This window comes from Ambystoma mexicanum, chromosome 4q, assembly GCF_040938575.1.
Source record: "Ambystoma mexicanum isolate Mex_15411 chromosome 4q, UKY_AmexF1_1, whole genome shotgun sequence".
In the NCBI taxonomy this organism is placed as follows: domain Eukaryota; kingdom Metazoa; phylum Chordata; class Amphibia; order Caudata; family Ambystomatidae; genus Ambystoma; species Ambystoma mexicanum.
The window spans coordinates 211470006-211490113 of NC_090928.1; the positions used below are offsets into that span (position 1 = coordinate 211470006).

The window sequence follows — 20108 nt, forward strand, 5'->3', positions numbered from 1 at the left end:
ACGCCAAATTCCTGCAAATTCTCCCACTTCTTGCGTAGATCACCCGCTCTTGAATTATGGTTTTCCTTACCTATACCCTGGATTTGCTGTTCCAATAAATTGGTCCGTTCTGGGTTCTTCCATTTACCACACAGTAGTATCTAGCTATTGGGCTCATGTATATATTAGCGGAAAGGGCACCTCTCATAGAGCAAAGACTTCACCTTTTTTTTGTGGTGATAGTCAAACATGTCTCGGTTGGAAGGTGCCAATTGGAGCCAAAGTTTAGAAGCCACCCCAAACTACCCTTTCTCCTTCTCAAGATTCCAAGAGGCAAGGCATCTTCTGGAGTTTTCCAGATAATAAGTAGTGCAAAGATAGCCCTCAACTCTATTGTTGACATTTCCTGAGTGCCACTGGAAGGCGCTGAAGTTGAGAGGTTTGGGTAAGTGAGACTGTTCAGGGAGGTAAGCTCTTACCCAGAATTCTGTTTGCAATCTTCAATCTCAGGTTTGAATCCTGAGTCGCTTGTCATTCCAAGGTTGAGTTAATAATATTGTCTATTGTTACAGCTTTTCGTAGAAGGAAGATTTCTCTGGAGCACTAGATCATAAAAATCCATGATATCATCCACCTTGCATTGTGGTTAAAACTCAATGTATTTGTAAAGGGTACTCAGCGCAAATCAGTTAGGGAAAATACAATGAAGTCTAATTTTCTTAGTTTTAAAATAAGCAGCCAGAGAACAGACGCAGCACCTCAAATACCACATGCATATCACAGGACACCTTTTCGGAAATTTACACCTACACTTTTCCATTCTGCACCCTCCGGTGGGGCCCCACCTCCCATGGGCTTTGGTTATTTATTGCGTTTAGCTTTTTGGGAGCACATAGCTTATTGTAATTTAATTTTCTTAGTAGATAGATGTTCCAAAATGAGAAATCAGTGAGTTGCAGCTTGATTCCCTAGGCACAGTGAGCCAGGGTCCTACCACTGGGCATACTCCCTCCCAATAGGGGGTGGGGTTACTGCCTTGTTTTATCTCCAAAGATGCCCCATCCAAATCTTTCTGGTCTGCGAACCAGAATCTGCCCCCCTGGACTCTGCTCCGGTCTATTCCCACCCTCTCATATGCACCTCGTTGGTGATCTCTTCATGCTCAGAATGTCTTGTAGGACCTATATTTGGGTCAACATGTGTTAATTGGCACAGCTTGTTCTGTCCTTACTAGTGCATTAATCTGGTTTGGATGCTTAAAGGCGTGAGCCAGGGCTCTGCATTCTGCAGCTCTCCAGATGTTGAGATACACATCCCATGACCTCTCAACATTGACTATAACCACTAGGACTAATGGGAGTTGCAGTCCAAAACATCTCGTGAGCAAAAGGTTGCTGACCACTGGGTTAGGTAATGTGTTGCCTCAAAAACATTAACAATCGTACAGAAGAGCGGCTGCTCCTGTAGGACTATATTACACCTGCAATTGTTCATTTTAATCTCACAACGTGTGAGTAATTGGTGTCTATTATGAAGTTAGTATACATTCCAACGGTTTAATCCACTTTTTTTTTTACCTCAGTTTCCAAATCTTTGTAAGGTTACAAAGAACAATTAAGTACAAACATAACATTAAACAATATCGGATGACATGTGTGACATACACATCTAACTGTAGTGCAACTGGAGCAGTCCTGTACGATTTTGAAACTCCCCAGTTCCCGTTTGTGTAGGAGTCCCCTGTCCTTCTGTAAGAGTCAAAAACATTCCTAAGCAGCTGCGCTGGGGGCCAGATGCCCGAGGATTTGGTACTCATTGTATCAAGCTTCGGAGGGATGAGGGGCTGAGGCATCCCTGCCAGGATGTGGAACGTTTCCTGATGCCGAAGGCGAGCGTGTTACTGACTGAAGTATCTTTGCAGCCTCATCAGGATCCATGCAAAACAATGATAGACCTCTGTGTCTACATTGGTCATGACAATTGCAACACACCTGTAGTGTCCTCTCTATATGTTTCAGAGAAGGAAAAGGAAAGCGAATTATGGCATTTATTTATTTGTACATATTTAACACGCACTTAACCCGTGGGCATCAAGGCGCAGACATTTGAAGGAAGGAGGAAGCTCGAGGGAAGACAAGAGTAAAGAAGAGTGCAACTATGAAGTGGCTTCTGGTTTCTTTGCTGCGTGTACATTGTAATAAACATCACAATGGTGATGAAGGTGAACTTCCAGCACACCCTGCTCCTCATAACGTGGCAGCTACAGTGGCACGTCAGAATCAGCAGACGGACAAGGTGTGAATTTGGATAACGTGTTTCTTTATGCAAAACAGGCATATCTTCCCGACCAGTCTTGTCCCGATGCTCGAGAAAATCACGTCTGTGAGGGTGCTCGTCAGGATGTTATACAAGATAACCTCAATCCGAACACCTAATCTATCCTGATTTCTGTCCCTACCACAAAAACAGAGCAGAAGCTAACGTAAAGAAAGATATGGCTTCTTGCCCAATGGTTGACTGGTGGTTGGTTTCTGACTCAGTGATAGGACCCTTTTCGCAAGAGGGGGTCCCTGGTCCTGTTGCACAGTTAGTAACCGGGCACCAGAATGTCTCTTTCACTTCCCACACCTCGGCTTGTGGATTTGCTTTAGGTTAATGTATTTTCCTCCCTCTTTGGGGGTGTCAGAAACTTTGTTACCAGTCTGTTACCAGTGGGATTGCGCACTCCCCTGTGCTCACTATAGAATGATTAAGGTTGTCTGCTCTCCATTCCTCCTGTTGGTTACTCCTCCCTGGGGTTTCGGGTTTCACACCCCAACCTGGGTGTTGTCTCTCTTTGGCCCATCTCCAGTTTCAATTACTCTTACCCCACCTTGGGGCACTTGGTTCTTACCCCATCTGGGGGTCATTTGGTGCTCACCCCCTGGGGTTGTTTTATTCTCACCCCATTTTGGGGTTGTTCGCTTCTCATCCCATCTTGTGGTCCTTGGCTTCCCACCCCGCCTTGTGGTTCTTCTCTTCTTACCCCTCTCTGGGGTCATTCTTGACCTTGCTGCCTACCTCCCGAATTCCCTGAACACCTGTGCACCTTTCTTTTTCTTTCAGGTGGTGCTCCTCAATTCAGTTGTATTGCGGAGCTGGCACAGTCTCGTTCTGTCTGCTTCCTTCATCCCTGTTGGAGCAGGTGCACCGTTCCCGCCAGGTCCGGGCAGTGTCTAGGTGGCGGCCACACATCTCGGTGCCATTTGGTGGCTCCAACTCCCTCCACTGGGCCTCCTCTCTCTGGCCTCTCGGTTCTCTGCTACAGCCACTTTGCAGCCTTTTCCGCAGCTCACTGCACCATGTTGGGTGCAACCTCTTCTCTCCAGGCGCATCTCCCAGGAGGGGGGGTTCTAATGTCATTGCTTCCATCAATGCAGATGCACTCTTCTCCCTATAGGGAGGGGGTAGACGTACGTCCTCTCCTTCAAGTCAGATTAAGGATGGTGCCTGAGTAGCATGAGCGTAATTATAGGGAGGCACGAGGGAACAAGTCCCCCCCAACATTTGTAGCATGCCTTTTTGTCCCCCCATCTTTTGGTGGGAGGGCCGAGGGCCGCATTGTGGCCGCCGCTTTGATTGATCATGAAATTGGACAGTGCGAACCTGGCTGAGGTGCCCAGCCAGGCTTGCGCTGTCTCATTACATAATGCAGAGCTGTGCTCAGCTGCATGCATGTTTGCTGGAGGGCGGGGCTGCGGGCTGACCCTAGTGAGGGGTCACATTTCCACAATCACATTTGGGGTCATGTGTGTATTTAGCATTGCACGAGTGGGGATGAAGTGAGCCATGGAATGCAGTGAGTGTAATAGTCTCATTCACACCCCCAAACGGCCCACCCCTGCCCCAATGTACTTTTTTGGTAACATTAGTGACAGATGGCATTTTTACACATAAAACTGCGGGATGGTGCTCTGGGGCAAAATATATGGAAACCTCCAAATTTGCATATGGATTGCACCAGCAGAAATGATTTCATAGAAAAGGACTTTGCAGGGAGCATCATCAGTCTTTGGTATGTGGAGGCACCATGGTAGTGACTTAAGAATAAGTTGCCATAAGTAAGGCAAGTGGCAAATAGGTTTGTGGTTCAAATGACCTAAAATGCACTATTGTTATGTATGGAGAAACTCTATAGTCATAAGGCTTTTTTTTATTATAATAGCATGATATATTAACATAAGCTTTGAAGTGAATCGAAATTACATACAGAGCTTCAGATAAGACACAGTGGGATTAAATGCATTACCCAGGATCACACACTTTGGTTAAATGGTAAAACTGGGATGTGGACAATTTAAGAAACGTTGCACATCTTCCCACGTTTAGTTCATATAGATATTTATTAAGGTTTTGATTTGCATTTCATGTGCTTACATAATTATTTATAGTTTTGCCCTGGAAGCAAAGCACATTACATAATAAACTATCCTTTCATAGTAGACTAACTGTATACTATATACATTGTCAGAGAAATATGTTGAGGAATGAGAGTATGGCTTTAGTTTTATTCTCCCCATCCTGAACGCAAAGTCACAAAAGTATCATGCATATTAACGTGAGCCTAACAAATCCCCCTTGGGTTTTAAAGCCAGAGTCACTATTTCATAAAAGATGCAATATTATGCACCCTTCTCACTTCTAATCGCTCCCTCCCATTCACATATCGAAGGGACAAAAGTCCCTGCTAATAGTCGCCCCCTCCCTCCCATCAGTGCCTAATGGCTCAGAGTGAAATGCTCTGTTCACACAGAGAAGCGTGAGGACCCTCTGCTTCCTGGACCTCCTTGGGACATTGTCCTGGCACCGGGACACCTCTATCATTCGGACAGGGAAAGGTGTCCTGCTGCCAGGACAATAAGCGTGCTGAGCAGGAATTGCCCGGCACACATTGTCCTGCCAGTGGGACTCCTTTCCCGTTGGGCACCCTCTTTGACGTGCTGAACGGGAGTGCTGTCCCACTGACAAATGTCCCAGTATAGCCTCCCGCTCGGTACACTACTGCTTGGGGTCATTTGAACACAGGAAAACATACCTTCATTTGAATTAGTCCGAATGTTACAAGTAATTGATGAAATCAGAATAAGCAGCCTAATGTGCTGTTTTAAAATCTTGCAGGTATTCATTTTGTATTACGTTGATGTTTGTCTGAGTCAGTGCCCTGGTGGCAATAATCAAACACAGGCTCCCTTCAGCCTGCTGGCAAGCACTCTTTAGGTAGCGGGATGCAGTTTTTCTTTTTACTGTTGTTAATGCAGTGAATTCTGGTGGTGTTATACGTTTCAGAAGACTGGCGTGCCTTTAGAATTGAATTTCTAAGATATGCCACGTATCAGTCTTATGAAAGTTATAACAAAGCGTTGGTAATGGACTCATGTGGTGTAGTAGTTTAGTGTTATCCCTCAGAGCCACTGTCCGCCCCGCCTCCACCCTGCCCCTTTCTATCTGTTGTCATGAAGTGGTAGCTCATTACATATGTCAATTCCCATATAACCAACAAACGTATGGTATTGTTGAAACAAGGGAAGGTAACATATATCCCTATCTAGGGATTGCATTTCCTCTAAGAGGCGGTCATTCCGAGTGGGATCCTGCTTGCCCTGTCCCATAGGGGATGTTAAGCTTAGCGAATTCACCCCGCCTAGTCCCAACATAGGTGGCTCCACCTTAAAATAAATTCCCTAGATTTGTCACACTGCACACATCTTCCACATGGGTGGAGGCCCCACCCGTCAGAATGCTGCTGCGTTGGCGTTCACACCCTGACTTTACTCAACGTGGAGGATATACACACCCTCAATATGAGCCGAGGGCCAACTCCCAACCATGCCACAGAAGTGCACTTCAGAGACAGCTGGCAATGCATTCTGCTCCCTGTACAGTATAGAGGATAGCTCAGGGCCAACGTACTTGCCTTGGAAACAAGAAAACACGGAGCACCACAGGTTCGATTCCCGGGTCCGTGCTTAGAAATCTCTGGATATTAAGCGCGTTATAAATAACCTAACCTATCATATCACAGAGAGGAGCAGACACGCTTTCACAAAATATCTCTGACTTCTTGTTAAAGGTGGGTGCATCAAGCACATAGTGCATCAATCTCTATTTTAAGAATCAGCCTCTGTGTGACAGACTTCAGAACAAGATACAGCACCTGTATTTCTTTCAAGACCATGCATACTAGTTCCATTTGCAATACTTCTCCATGACTCTCACATTGTCATGTCAGACGATTATGATTCATCGAACACTAGCGACATGCCCACCACCTCGCTCACCAATAAGGCCATCTTCGAAGCATTGCAATTACAGGCTCCTCTTTTTGAAACTACTGACTCAAGTAATTTAGGTCCCAGGTGGGCTCATTGGATGAAAGACTTTGATGTGTTAAGCTCTGCCATGGGACTGCAAGACAGCAGACATGCGAGAGGGATTCTTGTGTGTGCCGTTGGACCTATGGTGCGTGACATTATCCATGAACTCCCAGAAGACACAGTGGACCCATTTGAAGGCTTGAAAACATATTTTTCCCAGCATATGATTTTTTACTATGAGAAACATGTTTTTCACGCCACCGCACAGGACAAAGGTGAGACACTGGATAATTTTGTTATGCGATTAAAAACACGTATCAAAGATTGTGATTTTGACAGACATTCTAATGAAGAAGTTCTATGTTTGCAAGTGATTGCTGGGTGCAAATCTTCTGCATTAAGACAGAAACGACTTCAGGAACACGTACCCTAACTGTCATTTAATCCATGAGCCACACATCAGTGACAATTGGTGTGCAGGCACATGCTATGGGCAAAATTAAGATCAATCAACTCACACCTGGCCCCAGATGACAATGCAACAAAACTGGCAGACCCACTCCTCAGGCGTCCATGCTACTGATTTGGATACGAGTTTCCCCATGATGGTGTCTGTTCAGCCCTGGGAAATATGTGTCATGCAAATGGCCATGAAAATCCTTTTAAGCCATCTGTAGAGCATGCCTGACAGCAGCTTATTCTTATAGCACTAGCAGCCGTCCTTTAAGGCTCCACTGAAAACATGACTCCTCTGAAAAAAATATATTGACGCTCCCATAAACGTCAGCGCCACTCACCGACTCCTGACAAACGCTCCTCTTAATGCAAGCGACGCTCACCAAATCACACTCACCGATCACATGAGCAAGTACGATCTGGACAATCATACGAAAGGTTGCCTATATCTGGAAGCGAAGCAACCTTCTGACCATGATACCGAGTCGTCATCGAGCGCTGCACGAAAATGGGGATAAGTCTTAGCATTGGGAAGCCGCACTGCCGTGGAGCACAGACCAGCACTCTTTACATTTAAATGGAGACTCACAGGAATTCCTCAACAACATGTGAGCCACAGTAAGCGTTGTTAATGAAACAGAATACGCAGCATTGACCCATGTTCCAAAACATCTGCCAGCTTCCATAGATATATAGCAACATCAGCCTTACCCTGGAAAGACTTATTCTCATGTACATCGTCCTATAAAGACAAGACGGCACAGGTGGACATTTATGTAATTCAAGTAGCAAGTGGCTGCATTCTTAGCTTTAAATCAGCCATACAAATGGGCTCATTCACATTCTCTATCGCCTCATGTCAGCCTACACATTCAGAGCAAAAGACGTGGCTGTCAAATTATTTCCGTCTCCATTTGAAGGGCTGGGAAAATTGAAAGATTGACAGATCCAGTTACATGTTGGCAACACCGTAAAACCAATGACAAAACATCATTGGGGCATTCCCTTAAACATACAAATGCAAGTAGAGATGAAATTCTAACATTAGTAACAAAGACATAATTAATTAAACCAGTCAAAGGACCACCGCCCTGGGGATCACCAATGGTTCCTGTGCCCTGGAAACAGAAGAGACGACACATTTGTTTATCGGTGATATGCGCACTCCCAACCGAGCTATATAGAGAGTGAAGCATCTTGATGAAATGATGACGGACATGGTGCACCTTTGGCATGGTATGACTCTGATTTATCTACGGAACTCACAGTGGATGCTAGTCCACTATTGGTTGGGTTCCATTCTGGCTCAACCCAGGGCAGGATCATCCTATACTCAAAGCATTGTGTCATATGCAACTCGCAGCTTCAGCCCCACGGAACAGTCCTAATTCCAGGCTGGAAAGGAGAACTTGGTGAAGGTACAGGCCATCTGCTTCTCTATGGGGAAAACGTTCATGATATTCACAGACCAAATGGCACTAACAACCATATATTGGAAACATAATGGCAAGATGCCATCCTGAAATGTACGAATATGTTTGTGATTACAACAATATAATTCTATATAGTCCATAAACCAGGTAAAGAACACAACCCTGCAGACTTTCTCTCTCAATAGGGCTTGCCTTTAAACAGAGGCTACTAAGACTTCAAAAGCTGAACAATACATCACCTATATTGTCTATCAGGCACATCCTGCGGCTATTTCCATAGAGTACAGCATTCAAGAGACAGCACAAGCTCCTACATGGTCATCAGTAAAGGAAAACAGTTGGTCAGGAAGGTGGTGTGATATGACTGCCATGACCCTGATGATGCCAGATGTGGATCACAACAAAATGAAGCTCTTTGCTCACATGAAGTAGGAATTATCCATTGCATCTCTGGGAGAAATCCTAAAGCAAATTAGAATGTTGATCCCTGCATCGCTTTAGGCGGAAATAGTAGCATTAGCTCATAAAGGTCATCAGGGAACTGTCTCCACCAAATGTCCACTACACCAGAAGGTATGTTTCCATTAGATGGAGTCATAGATGGAGTCGGCAGTCACAAACTGATCTACCTTCATGGGCATAGCTCTGTGTGCATTTTCTGAGCCTCTGAAAATTAGAACTTTACCCATACCTGTATGAGAAAGGTGGCCATTGATCTATTTGATCCATTACCATTCAGCACATACATCTTGGTGGCAATCAATGACATTTCTGATACCATGACATACAAGTAATTGCAACCCCTGCTGCTTCTGCAATAATTCCAGCCATGTACATAATGGTCACGGCATACATGATCCTCAAAGTAATCAAGTCAGATAATGGCCCTCTGTTTATGGTCATGATTTTGCTCTATTTGCTGAATACCTGGGTTTCCACTATCGCTAGATTATATCCCAGTGGCCGCAAAAAAAATGGAACGGTAGAAGAATGTATGGAAAACCTCAAAAGCACATTACAGATATGCCGTTTTACTGAAGGATTATTGACACAAGCATCATGTCAATTACTGCAGGACTCCAAAACGTACTACTGATTAGTGTTCACCTGAACTGATGTTCAATTTCAGCAATCAAAGAAGAAATCCTCACACACAAGGAGGAGACACAGATGAAAGCCAGCTATTGAACATGCAAGGAAAAGATTCCACCAGCAAAGAAAGAATAAAGATATTTGCAGATAGAAGGCTAGAGGCTAAATCATCCCCACTAAGTGAATGAGAACAAGTTTTAGTATTACAATCTCAAACACATAAAGCAGTCCCAGCATTTGACCACACAACATTAACTATCACAGATGTTCAAGAATCCAGAATGGCAGAACGAGATGGTCATCTAGTAACAAGAAACTTCTAAGTTTCCAAGAAGGGTCCCAAGGCAGTTGATAACTTCAATAATGGGTCAGCATTGCATGATACTGTGTGTGAGGTGTCTGGAGACATAGATGGTGAGTATGACCAAGGGGTGGGACCAATCCTGATTTGCATATGGTCTTTACCCTTCTGTAATGGATTGCTAGGTGAAGAACAATGGTCTGTAGGGTTGCACAGAGCAATGCCAGAGGTTACGATTCATTCTAAACCTTCCAGCCATCACCTCTTTGTTTTTGGTTTGAGAATGACAACACAGACAGTTGTGATTACATGGAAGACTACACCTCTCTGCGGTTCAGCCTTATCGGGCCATCAAGAAGCCAAGACGATGGATAGATCTGAGGTATGATATGATATGATGTGGCATTTATAACGCGCCTGTACACAAGTGTTTCTAGGCAAGACAAGACAAGGAGGGGGAAACAAAGGGAGGACAAAATATCTATTTTACTAGGCCTTGTGTCATTCAGATTACGCAAGTGCGGGGAAGAGTGAAGGGGAGAAGTGCCAGGGTGGAGGGGAAGGGGGAAGTGCAGTTAACGCACATGTGCAACCTGTGGGTGGGTCATAAGTGCAGAGAGAAGGGACTGTAGGGTTGCAGATACAGACCCATAAGTGCTTAGGGAGCCGGGAGGCAGTGCAAGGGCAACTGGAAATGCAGGAGCCTGGGCCCGAGTTCAGAGGGTGACCAGGTGACCAGTGCGCAGAGAAGTTAGGTGCATCGGCAGGGGAGAGGAAGAGAGAAAATGGAAGTGAAAAGGAAGGTATCGAGTTTCTTCCGGAACCAGATGTGGTTCTGCTCAAGTTTGAAAGAGGCAGGGAGGCTGTTCCAGAGGGAGGCCCCAGCCAAGGAGATAGATCTGCCCCCAACTCTCTGCTTGAAAAAGAGTCTGACCCTCAGAGAGTTGGCGGTGGATGAGCTGAGAGCTCGAGAAGGAAGTTGTTTTGGAAGAGAAAGTTGGAGGTATAGCGGTCCCAGCCCCAGAAAGCCTTGTGGATGATGCAGAGGGTCTTGAACTTGATCCTTGTAGCCACAGTGAGCCAGTGAAGAGATTTCAGAGCTGGAGAGATATGATCCCTGGGCTTGAGGCCAAGGACAAGTCTTGCAGTCCTGTTCTGGATACCTTGTAAAGGTCGAAGAGTAGAGGCAGGAAGATTTAGAAAGAGGCTGTTGCAATAGTCCAGCCTAGAGAGGACCAGAGTTCTGGAGACAGTGAGCTTCTGGGGGAAAGAGAGAAAAGGAAGAATACCTCCAAGGAGGTGCAGGTGATAGTTTGACTTCTTAGAGATGTCAGAGATGTGAGGAGGAAAGGAGATGGTGGAGTGGAAGATGACACTAAGGTTCTTATCCTCACAGGAAGGAGCAGGAAGAGGGCCCAGGGTGGGCAGCCAGATCGAGAGAGGAAAGGAGGGAGTGGCTGTCCCAATGGGGAGTATCTCAGTCTTACTGACATTAAGGCAGAGATCATTGGCGGCACACCATTCCTGAAATGCGGTCAGAAAGTCTGGTATGAGAGAAGAAGCAGAGGTGGCTGAGGGGAACCTGAAAGAGAGCTGAGTGTTATCTGCATAACATTGAAAATTGGAGCAGAAAGTAGCGATGCACTGGGCAGACGTGCCAGGTGGTCGTTGAAGAGCCAAGGAGAGAGGTTAGACCCCTGGGGAATGCCACAAGTAGAGAGAGAGATAGACGAGAGGAAAGACCCCAGTTGGTCCTGAGAAGGTTGGTCGGTGAGAAAGGAAGTCAGCCAGTCCAGGGACTGATCAGTAATACCAAGGTTGTTGCGGAGGCGATTGAACAGGATGGCATGGTTGACCATGTCAAAAGTAGAGGATAGATCAAGGAGAATGAGGACAGAAGGGATATTAGAGTCAAGATTGGAGAGCAAATCTTCCCAGGTGTTCAGGAGAGCAGTTTCCGTGCTTCTGGCAGCTCAGAAGTCAGACTGATGGTCATGGAGACAACCAACAGATTCAGTATGTAGATTAAGGTGGGAGATGGTCAGTTTTTCCAAAGGTTTGCCCAGGAAAGGAGTGATGGAGATCGGGCGATAATTAGCCGGAGAAGAAGGATCGGCGCAGGCCTTCTTTAGAAGAGGGTGCACAAGAGAGTGCTTAAAGAGGGAGGGGAGAATGTTCCTGTGGCAAAGGATTGGCTGATTTCTGGTGGGTTAATAATTACATTTTGATTAAGTGAGTGGGGGGTGTAGTGAACTCACTATAAGTTGCAGAGAAGGAAAAGAAAAGGGAAATGATGACACTGGAAGGGAATGGGAAGTTCAAGGGAAGTCAAGAATAAAGTAGAATACAACTATGCAGTGGTTCCTATTTTTTCCCCTCCATGTACATTATTGTTAACATAAGAACCCCGTAGTTAGTAAAATTGTGGATGACGAAGAACAACCCCACGTGAGTAAATGCAAAATTGATACAGCAAAGCAATTCCCACAAACGCAAAGTTAGAAGCAGCAGTATTGTGTTGTTCTGCGTTTTGCTCAGACAAGTTTACTGTGTGAAGTGAAAGGCCAGATATGCGTGCCTCATTAAAATCCTATTTCTATTTTTGAAATGCAAGCCTGATTGAGCCCCTTCAAACAGATTCAGCACGGGGCTGGTAGTTAAATGATCCAAATCTAGGCGGCTGCCTTGGCCACCATCAGCAGAGGTGTACCAGTGGCTGCCCTTTACTTTATCCCAGCAAATATTAAATCTGGCCCCATTGGAAGGGAGGTGGGGTGCAAAAATGTTGCTTCACCGGGGATGCCATTAATTCTTGAACCGACCTGGAAGGGTGCCTAGAAGTGGAGGTGAGGGGCGGTGTCAGCAAGAGTCACCATAGCACACGTTTAGCAAAGTTGCATGCCATAATTATAAGGGATGATGACATTCAGAACTAGAGTGGAGAATTACACACTTGCATGTAGTGGGTCTGTATTCACACCGAAAGTGCACACCGAAGCCAGCAGTATCTGTGTAAACACGTGCACATGATGTTCTTGTCTAAGTCTAGTGGTGACAACTCAACTCACGTGTAATAAGAAAATGACATCAGTACCGAACTGTAGCAAATAATTACATTAACGTTGTGAGGTCATACTATCTGTGTGAAACCCTACACACGGAGCTAAAGACAAATCCCTAAGCACAATTCCGTCTTTGATATAAAACGGTAAGTAGATTTCCAGATTTCTGTTCACTGAGCTTTCCTTCTCTGACAGTTCAGTCCTCAAGGAAGCATGCTTTTTAAGTGCACTGCTTAAGTTTAGTAAATGAAAGCAGGAAGCTACCTGCATGCTACCAATTATTACAAAAAACAAAAAACGACCAAGCCGAGTTGTCAAGTGCCCTTGATTAATCAACGTAAAGATATTTGATTGCTGCATATTACACACTGAGAGTTTCTTTACCAGTAGAACAGATTCTACCTTTATTCGACTTTATTAAACCGTCTTTTGTATCAGTTATTTAATTATTTATTTTTTATTTTATTCACATTTCTTTTTAGCGCTGGCCCTACCCAGAGGAGCCTCATAGCACCTTACATGGTTCAAAGTTTGAAACGGTAGGAGTTGGAAAAGGAAGTTACACAATGTTTTCAGGAAAGGCTAGGACGATTAGGGTAGACAGGTGACAGCGGTGGAGGAGGGCAGGGTAATGTGTGGGGAAACAGGTATCCTTTGAGGCTCTTTCTGAAAGTGGTGATGGAGGGCGCAATGCATATATGTCTTGTTCTGCCCAAGCTACAAAGACCTGCGAGTGATGTACTTAAAGCCAATCTTCAACTTGAAAGGCGCACGAAGGGCAGCAGAAGCAAGGGACCTATTTATGAAAAGCAATGACCTTAATATTGTGTATCTTGTTGCTAGATATTTGCACAGGACGTGGTGAAGGAGGATGATCATGTGCCAAAATGGAGGGGTTGAATCCGTTTTGATGGTTTTATACTGTTTTTAAAAGGAATGTTATTTTCCCTTTTATATGGTTTTATTATGAAATTTTGATTTTTATATATATTCATTTATATGTGAAGAGGTAGGGAGTTCCATGCCTTGAGTGTCTTGTGGGTAAATGCTTGTTTTTGTCTGCATGTGAGTTTGCAGAGTGGAATGTGTAGAAGGTTTTGGCTGGCTTTTCTGGTGTTTGTGTGGGTGATGGGTTTGAGTTTGTCATGAAGGTAAGATGGAGTTTTGAGCTGGATGGCTTTGAATACAATGAGGAGTCCTTTGAAGACAATTCTCCAGGGTACTGTGAGCTAGTGGTGCTGGGCAAGAACGGGGGTGATGTGTGAATGTTCGGGGAGGCAGAGCTTTGTAGGTGGAGAGTTAGCAGGACACCAAATAATAAAGGCAATACTGATGTGATTGTATTATGAAGAGTAAAATGTTCAGTACGATATGCCAGGACAACAGTTTTCTCTTTGCTAGCGCTATCTCCTTTAGTTGCAGAGGCTTCCTCGCAAGCCCCAGGCAGCGGGACTGGGCGATGGAAGAATGGCACTGAAACACCCCCTATGGTCAAAAACTGCAAAACGCCGCAAAGTTGTCCTGAAGCACCACAAATGAACCAACATAAATGAACCAACATTAATTCTGACGCTAAAGGCCCCCCTGAGCCACAACCAATGCTGATGCCAAAGCACATTCAGTGGAGTAAAACTAATAGTGACCCTAAAATTCACTTAAGCCAAAAATGATTTTGGATATAGTACTTAGCATTTATTTATACTGTTGTTGAATGTGTTAACCTTTGTAAGCTTCTATTGCAACCAGCAAGCAGGTGGTTACATTCCTTCCCTTTCTTGTTTATCTCTACCATCAATGCCCACTTTGGGTCAAGCTGCTGTTATGCAGTGCCCCATTGTTCACAGCTGAGGCCATAGTTGTCCATAGCAAAACGAAAGAGGTGATGGCTATAAGGTTTAGGATTAATCGTAAGCTGTGGCATCGCTCTGGGCAACCCTGCAGCCCATTGTTTTTCAGCCTGCCATCCCATTACAGAAAGGAGAAAGACCATATGCAAATGAGGCTTGGTCCCACCCCAAAAAGCTCATCCCTTCTGCACGAGTCCACAAGCAACCCCAGACATGTTTTTGTCTCACTGGGCATACGTAATCAGTGAGGTGCAGCTTGGCTCTCTAGGCCCAGCAGAAACGGGACCCACTTTTGGGCACACCGGTCCCACTCGGGGTGATTAAAGCAAAACAATAGAGGAGATGGCTGGAAGGTTTCGAATTAATCTCAACCTCTGGCATTGCTCTGGGCAACCCTCCAGACCATTGTTCTTTGCCAGTCAAGCCATTACAGAAAGGAGGCCAACCATTGGCTAATCAGGTTTGATATCTCCCCAGGGCAATGGCAGCTTTATTGTTAGTTAATTTCATTGTGCCCCAGGAGGTTCCCTGTATGATTGTAGCTCTCACTGCAAGAGCACTATGTTAGTGGTTAATTTGGTGTGTCTCAGCAGGTGCCAGCTATGTACGTCTTACTCTGGAAGTACTAAATTAGAAGGGCATTCGGTGTGCTTCTATAGGATCCATGTATAATTAAAGCACTTCCGCTGAATTGCTATATCAGGGGTTCATTCCAGGATGAGATCATATAATTGCAGTTCTTATTGCTGAGGCGCTATACCAGTTTGTCATGCAGTGTCCCTTAGCAGGCCCTCTATTCCATATTCAGTGTCCCTGTCAGAGTGATCGATGAATCATCACTCTTTTCAGGACAACTGCTTTGGGGCTCCTTGGTCAGGGAGATTGCAGTGTGACAGAGTGTTAGTCAGAATTTTTCCTCCAGAACTGCCTCTATAGCCACTTTCATCAAGGTTGGAATTTGGGGTGGTTTCACTAGATTGGAGTAGTTTCACTAGAGTGCCATTCTGATTACACATAAGCCTTTGATCAAACTCTCAAAATTAGGAGGAGCTAAGCTTGATGTGAAGTACAGTTAAAAGTTACAAAATTATGTTATTGAACAGAGGTTCACACAGGTAAGAACAAAAATACTATTTATTGCACACAAGATTGCATGAATTCAATACGACGAGGTAGGTAATATCACTATTAAACATATTTAAGTGTAACCCTATCCCTTTCAGAGTTCAGCGTGTTACAGGCAGGTGTCCTTATCAAGGTTTTGAAAAAGTCACTGTAGTAAGTTAAGAGTCAGTACTCCAGCTATAGAGAGAGTAGACTACTAGTCCTTAAGCCCTAGGTGACCATAGAGAGCACTCCTGACACAGACACAATCGGCTATTGCCCGGTAAAACAACTACTATTTAAACTAGGTCTGTTTGCTGAATGCTAATTCATGAGGATAGGGCAGCATAACGAGATGTAAGCTCCCTCGTCTACAGACTCTTAAATGCTAAATGACAGACTCCAAGGGATAGGGAATCAGTGGGGAGAACAGGGCTCACTGTAGACTCAGGGCTCTATCGGGAGTTGGGTGGTATCCTGGTGGTAAATCCGTCGGTGTACCACCCAACGCAATTAGTGTTACCACAACTTGGTCCGTCGCTTATTAGCACTGCATCACAAGTTGCGGTGGCGGGGTAAGCCCCCATTTTTTCTGAGTCCATGGGACTCAATGGGGTATTTTCGGTACAATTACTGCAGCAGTAATTGCGCCACATTACTTGTGCCGAAAATAGTCGGAAACACGGCACATTCACCTCCAGCTCAGAGTCAAGTCCAGTCATGCATTGTGATTACCCCTGGCAACACCTTGTCTGCAACCCTCTGCCAAAAAGTCCTGATCACTGGGCATGACCAAAAACATGTGCATCATACCCAACTGTTCACTCGCACGCCTGGGGCATCTCAGCTCAGCTTCACCCGGGAATAGTGAGATTGCCTGTTGGGTCAGATACACCCTGTGTGTAACATTTAATTGTATCATTTTCAGCCTGGAGTTTCTAGACACCTTCCGTGCGTATAACAGCGCTCTAGTACACTCTCCCTCCATGAATGCTCGGCCTACATCTTCTTCCCACTGGGACCGTACCCTGAGCTCTGACATTGTAAGCGTGTCCAGTAACATTTTGTAGAGCCTGGAGATCACATGACCACCCTCCGATAAGTCATAAAGAGAGTCCAGACCCGTGTCCCCCTCCATGCCCTGCCCGAATTCCGGCCACCATGCTTCTGCTGCCCTGATCACCCTGTGGTAAGTTAAAAATGAAACCCTAGGGACATCATACCTTTCCTCCAACTCTGGGAAGCTCGCCAAAATGCCTTCTCTACACAAATACCCAAGGTGATAATCTCGTTTGGCTCCCAATGTTGCCTGAAACTTCAGACCTCACCTTGGTCTCTCCCCCCTATCGCTGTCAATGGTATGCTGTCAGAGTACCGGTCTCGCCTACCCAACATTTTCCACAATCTGTTCCACAACCTGCACCCTTAACTGCAATAGCACAGACTTTCCCTTATGACTCATCCCCCTTACCCAGAGAATCTCCTTCAGGTAGTAAGGCTTAGCGACATCTTGCAGTAGATTTGTTTTGGGTGTGGCCAGCTAAGTCATGACAAATTGCAGGTGCCCCGCAAGATAATAGAATTCGAAGTGTGGCAGTTTAACTTTGCCATCCTTAAAATCTCTGCACAGTGTGCTCAGCGAGATCCTACTCCTCCCGCCCTAGATGAACCATCTAATCACAGAGTCAAGCCTGCGGAAAAGCTGCCTGGGGATATCATACGATACATTTACAAAATAGTACTATCAATTTAAGGAGCAACACTCTGCCAATCATGGACAGTGGAAGCTTGCGCCAGAACTCCATGGAACTCACTATTCCCGTCCATGCTCATTTTTTATTTTCAAATCTATTTATTGGCATTTGTTATTTATTACAAACATAGGAAAATTACCATTACTGCCATCAAACAATAAATCACATAGCGTCTCATATTATTAACGTTTACAACTTAATATGAAACTTTAACTATCTCCAAACGTTTGTTTCTTGAGAGGCCGGTGCCGAGTGGGGGGACAGGGGGGGATTAGGACCTTCGGGGGGGGGGGAAACTTCCCTTGGCAGGGTTCACATGAGGTAGTGATTGGGCTGCCTCGAGGACTCCAGTTCTATCCATGGGACTTCCTACTGTGGGTCTGCGGTGGTTCATGGGGGCTTATCGTCGGAGGGGTAGAACAAGGGGTCTGTGAGTCCCTTCCAGGCGTCTAAAGTCATACTCGTGGCATCTGTGGATCTAGCCACGCTCTCCTCCCAGGCTCTCGTTTCTGCCTGCACCCATCGTTTCAGTTCTCTGTGCCAGATTTTCTGTTGTGGTCCCGACGGTTTCTTCCAGGACATTGCAATTGTCCTCTTAGCCAGAATACACATAATGTCCATTAGTCTAACTAGATGCTTTAGTTTTGCTGGTCTGGGGTATGTGCCGAGTAGGCACTCCGCAGGAGTCCATTCGTATCTGGTCAGCCCCAGATTTTCACTTGTCTGCTGTATTGAAGACCACAGGGATTGTGTCCTGGCACAGCGCCAGAATGCGTGAAGCAGGTCCGCATTGTCCATTTCGCACCAGGTGCATTTGGAGCTCTGAGTTTTATGGAGTCTGGCCAGCCTGGATGGGGTTAGGTATGTCCGATGCAGAAGGTTCAATTGTATTTGTCTAAACCTATGGTTTCTAGATACTGTTTTAGGAAATGTCAGAGCCCTTTCCCATTCCCCGTCCGTTAATTCTCGGCCTATGTCAGCTTCCCATCTGGATTTGAGTCCAGCACTGCGTGGGTTGGGAGTGTCATTTAGGTGGCTATAGATCTGAGACACTGGTCTCCCTCCCTCTCCCAGCTCGTACAGTAGCGTGATCAGGGGGTTTGTGTCTGGTTCCTCTGGCCATGTCGACCATCTGGCACGTGTCGTGGATCTTAATTTTTGATACCACAGAAACTGGCCTGTGTGGACCTCATTTTGTTCTTGAAACGTTTCAAATTCTTTGAACTCCCCTTCCGTGTATAGGTCCCCCCATGAGTATATCCCTTTCTGTTCCCAGAGTCTGAGTTGTAGTAGGTCCGCGGGGGATTTGCATAAGTCCGAGATAAGCGGGATGTTCGGGGAGTATTGGTGTTTGACATGGGCGAGGGATTCGGTCCTACGCCAGATTTTGCGTCCAAGGGTGACCATTAGGGGGGCATTACTTATCAGGTGGGTGGGGGCCCAGGGAAGTTCTTTCATGTACAACGGGGAGACCAGTGGCTGCAGGAGAGGTGTCTCCGATGTGGCATCGTCCGCTAACCATTTGGTGACAAAGCTAAGCTGCGCGGCCAGATAGAATTTTTCAAAATTTGGGAGTTGGATTCCCCCCTGAGTATACGGTAACGACAACGTGGTAAGCGCTATCTTACGTCTTCCCTTCCCCCACAAGAAGTCTCTAAGCATACTTTCCAGTAGGCGAAAGAAGGGCGCTTTGATGTAAAAGTGTACGTTCTGAAATCCATACAAGAATCTAGGAAGGACAATCATTTTAGTTATGGAGGCCCTGCCCATCATGGATAGGGGGAGTTTCGCCGAGAAAGCCATAGATTTCCTCAAGGTCGGGAGAGCAGCCTTAGTGTTGCGCTCATGCATTTGTTCGGGGGAATGCATTATGTGTATGCCTAAGTATTTGAACGAGGTGTGTTCCCACCGTATTCCCACCGAAGGAAGCTCCGATGTTTCCTTTCCCTTAAGGTTTGCCAGTGGGAAGAGACAGGATTTGGCTCTGCTGAATTTTATTCCGGAAACCTTCGCGAAATTGTCATGGACATCTAGCAACGTAGGCACATTGTAGTATGGGTCCTTGACAAATAATAGAACATTGTCCGCGTAGAGAGAGATAATGTGGTCAGTGTCTCCCAGCCGGATCCCAGCATCAAAAAATTGCTTTCGAAAGTAGATAGCAATGGGTTCCAGGCCTAGTACGTAGAGCATGGGAGAGAGGGGACAACCCTGTCTGGTTCCTCTGCATATGTTCCAGACCTCCGATACGTGCCTCCCAGTTTTTACTCTGGCTCTAGGTTTCGTGTATAATATCTTGATCCACCTAATGACCTCGGGCCGAAGCCGAACCCCTCCAGAACCGCCAATAGCCACTCCCAAAAGATCGAATCGAACGCCTTAATGGCGTCCAGGGACAGTAGTGCATATGCTTCTGTGCAAGCTTCAGTTTGAGCAATGACATGCTGCACTCTGTGCAAGTTCATGGTTGTGTTTCGGGCTGGTATAAAGCCGCATTGGTCTTCGTGTACTACTTTCCCTATAACTCTAGCCAGTCTATTTGCTAACACCGTTGTCAGGATTTTCGCGTCGTAGTTGAGCATTGCTATCGGACGGTACGAGTCACACCTGTCAGGGGGTTTATTGGGCTTAATTATCGGGATCAGGAGGGTCTCTCTCATGCTATCAGGTAATATCCCTGTCTCGTGTGCTTCTTGAAAAACCTCGTGTAGCAGGGGCGTTAGGGTG

General features: G+C 45.7%; 1 protein-coding gene across 2 annotated transcripts in view; it reads left to right on the plus strand.

The window, feature by feature from the left end:
- Nucleotides 1-20108, plus strand: part of NOX3 (NADPH oxidase 3) — a 530542-nt gene that overhangs the window by 221356 nt on the left and 289078 nt on the right. The window lies entirely within an intron of this gene.